The sequence below is a fragment of the Amblyomma americanum genome, chromosome 8 (assembly GCF_052857255.1).
Source record: "Amblyomma americanum isolate KBUSLIRL-KWMA chromosome 8, ASM5285725v1, whole genome shotgun sequence".
NCBI lineage: Eukaryota > Metazoa > Arthropoda > Arachnida > Ixodida > Ixodidae > Amblyomma > Amblyomma americanum.
In genome coordinates, this window is record NC_135504.1 from 103,351,822 (window position 1) to 103,362,520 (window position 10,699).

The 10,699-nt window shown below is 46.0% G+C and overlaps 1 pseudogene; it reads left to right on the top strand.

Moving 5' to 3' along the window:
• The first annotated feature begins 372 nt into the window (after positions 1 to 372).
• LOC144102656 (uncharacterized) lies at positions 373 to 3,376 on the top strand (annotated as a pseudogene).
• Positions 3,377 to 10,699: the final 7,323 nt, after the last annotated feature.

Genomic DNA, 10,699 nt, shown 5'->3' on the forward strand with positions numbered 1-10,699 from the left:
CCGGAAGGTGCGAGATGGTGCTGACAATGGCGATGGAGAGCGTCGAAGGTAGTCCTGTATCGCGCGGGGCTGTTCACCGTGACGGGGGCGCGCATCAGCCCGGTTGAAACCTCGAAAGCCGAGTTCGCGGTATGGACAGTAGCGGTACAAGTTGTCAGGCTCACCGCAGTAGAAATACAGCGGCCTCCGGACTGCAGTCCTCAAGATGTCGGTTTTCCTGCGCCCCAGTGGTTCCAGGCGTGCATCAGACCGTGGCACGAACTCGTGGCGTCGAGAGCCGGAATCGGCAGTGGTCTGGTACTCACGATGTACGGGGCTGGACGACGGACGGCGGCGGCGTAGTTCAAAGATGGTTGGTCGGCTTCAGCAACAATGGGTACGTCTTCGGACGCCAGCGCGCGTTCCTGTGTTCTTGTGCCCCTGCTATTACCACCTGTGCTCTCCGCCGGCCTCTACATCAAGCAAGCCGTGACATTTGGTGCAGGTGCTGGGTAACGCATCTCATGCAACGCAGCCCGCCTCGCAATTCGAGCTCGGTACTAAGTCCTGGCCGTCGGGTTTTTCTGGAGCCCTCGGAAGAAACAGAGACTCGCGCTAGCCGACGTCAGCAAGGCCAAGCGCCGGAAATCGAACTCTTGCCCCAGGCATCAAGGGCATCTAACACCAATGCCACTATGCCGTCCCAGTCACAACAAACCGACCCCATGACGGCGCCGAGGATCGTCTACGTGCCTGCCACCCCAAGATCTGTCGCCCCGTTCCGTGGCGATGGACTTGATCATGTTTAAGACTGCATCCAGCCCTATGAACGGGTAGCTCGACATAATAGGGGACACCCGACCAATGCCTGCAGAACCTGAACTTCTCCTTAGATGCCACAGCGAAATACTGGTTCGAGAAACACGAGGCTTCGCTAACACCATGGGAGGCGTGCAAGAGCGAACTGGTACACACATTTGCAAACAAGCACCGTCGGCAGCATGCTGAAGATCTGCTGCACGCTCGTATCCAAGGTCCCACCGGCAGCGTGAGAAGTTTCGCCGAAGACATACCGCGTCTGAGTGCCTGCGCTCACTCTCGGGCTACTGAAGAGAAGGTGCGGACCTTGATGAGGGGTGTCCGGAATGACATCTTTAGAAGCCTCATCCGCAATCCTCCCACCACAGTGACTGAATTCTTCGCTGAAACTACCAACATAGAGCATGAATTTGCAACAATAACCAGTCACATTCAACGACTGAGCGCCCTTCCTGTCGTCTCAAGTCTTGCGTCTTGTGGCCTGAGCGGTGTTCTCCTCGCCGATGTTCGCAAAATTATTCGCGACGTCGTCCGAGAGGAGCTGAAAATGCTATTCGCAGCTCCTGAACAGCCTGCATCTGTCTCCATCGCGACGCCTGTTCGGGACGAACTGCGACACGCGCTGGCGTCCGAAGACGTACCCATTGTACAAATTGTAGCTGCAGCCGACCAACCCTCTCCGAGCTACGCCGCGGCTGTCCGTCGTCCACCCCCGTACATCGTCAGTACCGGACCTCTGCAGATTCCGGCTCTCGACACCACGAGTTCTTGTCCCCGTCTGATGCACGCCTGGAACCGCTGGGCCACAGGAAAACCGACATCTGGAGGACTGCAGACCGGAGGCCGCTGTGTTTCCACTGCGGTGAGCCTGACCACATGTACCGCTACGGTCCGTACCGCGAACTCGTCCTTCGAGGTTTCAACCGGGCTGATCCGCGCCCCCACCATGGTGAACAGCCCAGCGAGATACAGGACTACCTTCAACGCTCTCAATCGCCAGTGTCAGCTCCATCTCGCACCTCCCGTTCACCGCTCCCTCGCCGATCATCACCCCGTTCTCGCGGATCTCGCCTTAAGAGCCTTTCGCCACTTCGGGAAAAATAAGGAGGACGACGCTGCTGCTGGCGGACCTGCCTGTCCCTTTATTCTTGTGCTCCTGCTATCACAACCTGTGCTCGCCGCCGGCCTCTACGTCAAGCAAGCCGTGACAATATTGCATTTCATGCAGTGAGAGTGAAGAATTTATACCTATTTGCATTGCAGAGGCTGTGGCTGACTTTTGTAATTGTCTGCTTTTGTGCAACTAAAAATTTTCAGTACCATTGTAGGAGAGACATATCTGAAGCAGATGTTTTTATTTTCAGAAGGCAGGCCATTATGCTACATTTTCAATGAAGAGAATCTGGTCCGATTGCCTGCATACGACCCCGAAGCCGAAGACAATGCATCTGACTTGGCAGAAATCGAAGTTAGTGAGCCTGACCCAGGAGGTGACGCAGATATCAGTCCCAGCTCAGGTGGAAGTCATGGCATCATTATGAGAAGCATGTTTATTTTATTAATTCATTCATTTATTGCATCTGTTGGTTACAAAGATATATTTGTTATTTTCAGATATTTCTGCTGACATTCAGTTCATAAGGAAGGAGATTGGTGTGGAAGTCAACACGCTCGATGCTGCAAGACAGCAACCACTGAGCACGTCAAGCATCCAGGAAAAAAATATCTTTACATATTAATTGGGATTCCCTGCTTTCAGCTGTTCTAGAACGTGTGCGATGTTTAAACTGACAGCCGGATGCTCATGCAAGCAAAAAGATTTTGCTTACCAAATGAAGATGCGGTACTGTAAACTTTTGTTAAGCTAAATAACATGTCATTTTCACTGCTTGGTGTGCTTTTTGGCATTCTTCGCAGCACAACTTCAGGAATATTCAAGGCTAGTGTAGTAATTCTAGCTGCAATCTTGAGAAATGCAGTCTTCTGGCCAAGTAAGGAAGCTGTTAATAATTTGACTGTGTACTTTAAGGACTACTCGAGTGTGAGAGCTGTGTTAGACTGCACGGAGATCCCAATTCAGAGGCCAGGGGATATGGAGTCGCAGCTGTTGACATACAGCTGGTGTAAGGGCGTGTGCACAACCAAAGGTTAGTCTGAGACACCAGGAGGCCACATGAGTTACGTAAGTTAAGCTTATTGTGGCCGGGCATCTTTCTCCTACATAACAAAGGAGAGCAAAATACTGGAAAGGTTTCTCCCTTCAGTTTATACTGTCATGATGGATAAATGATTTTTAATTGACAAAATCTGTCTCGACCATCACATCACAATGGTGCGTCCACCCTTCCTACGAAAGAAAAAGCAACTTGATAAACATGAAGCAGAAAAAAATCAAAGCATTTCAGCCGTTCGTGTTCACGTTGAACGTGCAATTCAGCGCATGAAAGTGTTCAAGATTTTGACGGGGAACTTGGGCGCAGAGCTTCTTGCTTACATTGATGACGTTGTACAAGTCATTGCGGGAGTTGTGAATCTCTCTAAGCCCATGTTCTGTAATGACAAGTTTTTGGTTCAGTAGAAAGTTACCAAAGTTCATGGGACATGTGTTCTAGGCGTTCCTGCTTTAGATTGTGTTTCTTGTGTCTCATTTGTTTATTTGGTTCCACCAAATAATGCGCATGTTTCTATATCATTTAGTGAGATCTGCATTGTATTTGCTCTACTTTTTATAAGTTCTTGTTTGCATCTTGTTAAGAGTTTTCTTCATCTATTTCAGTTTACTTACTTCCTTTAAATGTGTACCTTAGATGCGTTACTTCTCTTGACCAAAATGTTTTCCTATAATCTTTCAGTGTTTTCATTCATGTCATGCTTTTTTTCTTCTTTACATCAGTTCCTCCCAATGCATTCCTCATTCGTAATCTCAAGCTATTCCTGTATATCACTACATTATGCAGTGAACAGCATGACCCAGAGAAAAGCTGAATTGCACAAAACAAACACTTTAATTACAGCCATTAGCATGATAAAATGAATAATGGTGAACACCTGCTGTGCTTATTGAGTTAAAAGGCAAGGTAAGAAGTAAGACATAAAAGATCGAAGCCCTGTCCAAAATGTCATTAAAAAAGACTCGCTGAATTTTTCAGCAAACAGCAAGCAGTTTTCGCTGTCTTGGAACACGAACACGTCTGCATTCGATACCCTTGCGAATCCCATCTGTACCTGCGCCTGACTTGCTAGCTTCCTTAGACAGAAGCTTACAGTGTTAGTTATTATTTCTTTTGTTTAGTGTTTTTTTAACTGATGGGGCACTTCACTTTAAGCACTCCAAGAGTTCAACAGTCGCTTGGAACTAACTCATCTGCACTGGCGCCAATGCATTGGTGCTGGTCTGAAATAAGAAGCCAGCGCTGCTTAATTTTCATGTTTTTGTGCTGACTTACAGCTGAGCAGGCTTCCTTTGCTGTCTCATCTAGTATAGTGCCTCTTACCATTGCAGATATCTGCACTGAGTACTCTTTCAGAACCACTTTTAGAAGAGGTCGCATATAATCTGGGCCCCTCCTTGATTTAAGTGTGTGCACCCGTGTATATACAGAATATACCGTTGAAGCTGTAATCATTCATTTTTTGTATATCAGCCAATCTTCAGAATCTGCTTGGGCCTCTGTTAGCCTAGTTAACTGTTCAATTTCCGTGTTTGTGTACGCTTCCTGCAGGTAGCCATAAATCTCGTCTACAGAAAGCATTCCTGCTGCAATGGCTTTCCTGACAGCTTCAACAAGCGCTGGTGGCTTTTTAATGCCAACATATGTACAGCCTCCTGCGTTTGTTGTACTGTCTTGACACTGCTCATTAAGTTGAAGACTAAAAGAAGTCTTCATGGGCAGCAGTAGTGCTACATCGTTGCATGAATTATCACCTCTCATGCTCTTTGAGCATTTACTCGGCACCGTGCGAGTCAGTTGCTGACTACGATTTCCTCCAAATTTTAAGGTGTACCTTAAACAATAAGTTCCTATGATTTTTTGTGTTTGAGAAGGTGGTTTTACTGAATAGCAATACATGAAAATGCATCTACTTTTTCCTGAAACCATTTATTATAGGCATTTAAGCAGCAGGTTCAAGTACCATGCACAAACAGTGATACTGCTCCGTATAGGAGTCTGCAGACAGTAAGTAAGCTTGCTAACTTTTTGGCATTAGAACGTTTCAACTAGCAAGTTTTATGAAGGTGTTCAGCCACGAAACAGCTTGCATCAAAATAAGCCATCTACATAATATATTGTTGCGCTCGCGCTTCCTTCCTGCTGTTGAGTTCGGTGAATTTTGACATGAGGAGGGTTCCCTGAGGACCACCGCGAGGGAAGGTGAGCCCTCTGGGGGAGACGTGGCTGCAGGAATGCCGGAAGCAGCGACGATAATAGCGTCCCCACGTGGTCGAATGGGCCATCGGGTGCAGCGACGATAATAGCGTCCCCACGTGTTCGAACAGGTCATCAGACGACGAAGTACAAGATCAGCGTTGCCCTCTAAAGTCACGCTGGGATTGAACAATTGCCCGAGTGCCGCACCTTCGACAGAGGTTCCGCGTTCCGGTCATAAGTACAAGATCTTTCAACCCCTGCTGGAAGACCGCCTGCATTCCTGTGTCACGCAGGCGCCTTCCGGGTCCACATGGGCGCGGTCCGGACACACGTGCGCGCCCACCTGGAGGCTGCGAGGACGACAGTGTGACCGGGTCTTGTTCTTTTTCCCTCGACCGACATGCGAGAGAACATCAGGACCGCCCTGTCGTGGGTGGTACCACTAAAGTCATCGTGTGATTGGACATCATTATTCGAACTGTACTCCCCAGCTAGGGATGGGGGAATACGAAGAGTATTTAAGGAGCTGCTGCTTTGGTACCAGAGAGAGCCCCCTCTCGAGAGATAACCTTTGGTGGGAGAGACTCCCGACTGCTAAGAAGCCCTCTTTACTGATAAGCACTCTCAGTCGCCCTTACTTGTACATTATGTAAATAGTATCTGTATAAAGTTTTCCAAGTTTTCTTCCTCCGATCATCCTCGTCTGTTCTCCGGCCCAGTCACGCTACCTCAGTCCCAGCAACTGGTGGGAGCGGTGGGATGCTGCTATCTGAATCCCAGCAATACCACATACTGCATTCAGTGTGGCGGAGTGCAACACTGTTGTACGGCAGGTTTTTCAGCATCCTCTGCAGCTCATCACCTTCAGCCACCTTGATGTTTTCTTTTTTAGCCTGCAACATGAAAGGTTCCATCAGCCTACTTTTTTGAGCACACCTAATAGCATTTTCACTTCACATAAGCACTTTTTAATCCTCTTCAAGGACACAACGGGACTTAGTGCAGCTCTGGTGGTGTTGCGCAGTTGCCCTCAGCAAGCCTGATGCTTCTCAAGCTTGACAAGCGCTCCAGATTTTCTGGGTGCACTGAAAGACGCTGCTAGTGCCATCGGGCTTATGAAAACTCTTGTAGAAATGCGAAAGAAGTTTGACATAAAATTAGAGAACAATTTTTGCCAGTATATACAGCAATATTTCCTTGTATTATTTATTTATTAAGGAACTCACAGCACCAAGGCATTACAGTAGGGAGGTACAAGAAGATGGTTTATGGGGGTTTAGCGTCCCAAAGCGACTCAGGCTATAAGGGACGCCATAGTGGAGGGCTCCGGAAATTTCGACCACCTGCGGTTTTTTAACGTTCACGGACATCGCACAGCACATGGGCCTCTAGAATTTCGCCTCCATCAAAATTCGACCGCCGCGGCCAGGATTGAAATCGCGTCTTTCGAGCTAGCAGCCAAGCGCCATAGCCACTCAGCCACCGCGGCGCCTCTATAAAGGTGCCAGAAGAAGTACACCACACCTCTGCTCCAAGGCAGAAAAATAAAAGACAAATCCCTTGGCAATGCACATCTACAACATCAAAAGGAAAGCATCATTTTATTCAACACTCACAACATCACTCAGCAGTCTATAATGGTTTTAGGAAAGAAAGACATTCTGAGGAATTCAGTTCTTGTCGCGAATTCACAGCCTTTAAAATCATAGTGAACATGGTTGCATCTATAAAAAAGGCTCTTGTACATACTATCCGCGATCAACCCAAACAGCCGAATAATAAATAGCATGAAAAACTTCAGGAGCAGCTTCGTGAGGTGCATTCCGAGCAATTCCCAGTTCAGTGTTTCCTTCATACTCGATGCACTGTACCAAGCCCTGCGTGTGCCAGATACGAAATGAGAGGCAATAATCTGGACCCTCTCCAACTTATCCTTATCTCTACCAGGAGGCTGGTCCCAAACCATACACGCATATTCCGGAATTGACCTGACATAAGCATTATGCAAAATGTCTTGACAAAACTGTGGAAAAGTGTTTGTATTTCCGCGAAGGAATCCAAAGGTTTTGCATGCTTTTGCAGCGACATAATCGACGTGAGGCACCAGTTCAATTCAGGAGTAAAAAACACCTAAATATTTAAATTCGAACACATGTTCAACATTACATTCCTAATAACGCAGGGTTGCACATCAAGGTTTGTTGTAAATTTTCTATGACGAGTTTTAGACAAATAAAAATAAACGTTCCATTTGATGCATCACTCTGAGTTTGTTTTCGTCTTCCTGAAACATTTCAACATCTCGGTCACAAGTGACTACTCTATAGGGAATGCATTCACCCACAAATAAAAGCACTTGAGGGACTATTCCGTCACTAATGTCATCCACGTACACACGAACAATAGCTGCACCACACGGAGCCTTGCAGAACACCGGACACAACTTGCATCCTCTGACACTGCGCGCCATTCAGAACCACAAACTGCTGATGTAAACGTAGGTAATTTTTTACCCGTGATATCACTAGAGCGTTAATATTATAATATCATTTTTCTATTGGTGCTGTTTTTATTTGCTTAACACACACATCTCTGTGCCCTCTGTGGGAGAACAATAATTCAAAATCAACTATTCTGACCCCTATTAAAACAACTATTCCAATCATACTGCCGGAACATTGATAATAACTAGAGCTTGGTCTCAATGCACTTAGTGCTATGTGCGCTCGAAAATCCCGAAGAGCAATGGCCCCAATGATCGTTCGAAATCACAGTACTTATCTGACACAAGTATTATGAACAGTGCCAGAAACTGAAAGCACGACGATGGTCACTGTCACAAAACTATCATAGCTTTGGCTAACTTGCATCATGCGTTTCAGCAGTTTTGTTGCTGGAGAGGCGTTAGCACGTATAAGTGCACAAGTACCAATATATATGCTATTGTATTCATTATGAAATGAATAGTAGAAAAATTGGTTTCTTCTTTTATGAAGAGTACGTCAATTTGAGAGCACTCTGCCTGGTATCCTAATTTATGAGCAAAGTATTGGCGACAACTTATGTGCGTATTTTTGCTGCTAGAAATGTGTGTGTTTGGACGAAACTGAACTTGATATCAGGAATAAAAACTAGCATTGCTGATGAATTCCTGCAGCAGAATTAAGCGCAGTCATAATTTCTAACCACGTACTACCAAAAAATATTCTGTGATGCTCTATGCTCTTCTTATATAAAATTTGTTGCAACGTGCATCATGAGTCACTTTTTTATACCAGGCAGCTGCACTATCTTCGTTGCTGCATGTTCCGCTTTCACTCCAGCTTTCTGGTCTTTTCCCCAATGCTGTGGCAAATCAGTGGACGACATGAAGTCGAAGGTTTCTGCATCTTGGATGTGCAGCAGCAGAGCGACCATGTGCTTGCATTTGTGTTGGCTGAAAAACAAGAGAGGCATAACCAACTTTCGTTAAAAAACATAACATAAATTTGAAAGCTTTGACATACACTTTGCATAGTAATTTTTTACTTGTTTAAGCAATAGAAGCAGAATACATGTTATATTCTGTCATGATATATGTGATAATGTGAGAAGTTCAATTCGCAGAAGTTTACAAAGCAACAGATAAACTGTAGCAGTTATATTTCATTAATGGAACCAACCTTAGAATTCATACCCTGCTTTGCAAGCGCAAAATGCATCAGTCACTGTCCTTCCTTTTTTATTTCAATTTCCAGCTCGTGCGGTTCTTTGTTGACAGCAGAGGTCTGAAGTACAAGGCCAGAAAATGGGAACTCGTCATCTTTGAAACCTTTATGCTGCACACCACACATGCTTCGCCTCGTAGGCAGCCTCCCCTTCTAGCAAAATCCGGGAGGTCTCAATATTTTTTTCAATGAAGTGGTTTATGCTTGATAACAGGAGATTCACTGAAACAAAAGAAAAAAATTTACAGATTAACACACAAAAATAATGAGTACCACGCATGAGTAGACTAAGCATCTGTACAGGCGCGGGAGTGACAAAAAGGGCGAGAAAACCGATAAACATGTGTTAGAACTTTGCAGTTGTGACCTTGTGATGTAAAGATCAAGAAAACTGCTCTGCGTGGTGTAAACAAACATTACCGAAGAGCGAATGGCAATATGATCGCGGTAAGTGCGGATGGGACATGTAACGTGAAAGACTGCTCTGCACAGTTTTTTTCGTGCCGTTCCCATCGTTCGCTCGGCTATCTACGAAGCTCAAGGGAGCAGTCAAACGGCGCCCTCCCGCCGGCGCCGACCGTAGTCACTCGCACCTGTCACAGACATCTTGCTACCGGGGTTCAAATCGATTACCTCTGACTGTTGGTGGCGGTGTTGCAGCTCCACTAATCTCCATAACGATACCAACAACGCTGGTCTTCGAGCACAGCCGTCGCAGTGGCGAAAACTCTCCTGCGTAAACTTCACAACAGCTCGCTGACTTGACGTCTTTTATTGCCGGATGGGGGGCCAAATGCCTGAGACTTGAACAGGTCCAGACCGAAGCATATATTTAATAAATAACTAAATGAATAAGTAACTAGATCATTTACGCGCAACTAACCTCGGCGAAAGAGCATCGCTCAAAGCAATTCAACGTGCACTATCCCACTTATTATGTCACACGCGCGCCGGCGAGAGGTGGCGCCACGGTATGTCCTCACTTCCAAAAGGCAGGAGAATTTCAGCCAGGCGCTGCGTCGCCAACGTGACGTGTCCGACCACAACCGCCGCGCTACGACACCAAACGCCGACACAACCGACCACAACAGCCGGAGTACGACAGAGCCTTTAGAAAAAGTAGAGTCAGCGTCATTTTTGGCTTGCGCATAATTTTCAGGTCAAGCTCAAATCATACAATGGATTCCGCTGGCCATTTTATACGATACTCAAGGCAACGGCCAAATCAGACGTAATCTAGCAGCTAGAATTTTCTCGTAAAAAGCCGGCGTTACGGAAATATGGCGTTCTCTGGAACTACGGCATCGAATGTAGAATGTAACTTTTGGTGGTTTTACCTCCATACGCCACAATGTTTCCTAGATGTGCACTTAAAAAGAGTGTGTTTTTGGCCTAGTATATCACATAGCTTTGCTTTATTAAAAAAAACGCCGCTGGGTTCGTTTAGAATCCTTATTTGCTTGTACTCAGTCATATATGAGATAATGCTTAGTTTCGTGATGTGGACGAACTGTAACAGTTGTAACAATAGGATACAAATGTGGAATGTACCGGCAGTAACCGCTCGAAGAAGAAATTCCAACCAATGGTATCGAGTTACTTTAGCGACGTCACGGCCGACCGCATTACACTATAAGTATTGCTTGATTTGCAATAGCCGCAAGTGCGACCGCTCGTGCAAATATTTCCTTAAGACACCAATATTTCCGGAAATATTAAATTTTTCCCATCACCCTGTCATGTACCCCTAGAGCTTAACAGGTAACACTACTTGGTTGTCTATACAAATAGTGAGTTGACAAATAAAAGTATTGCGTTTGCTGA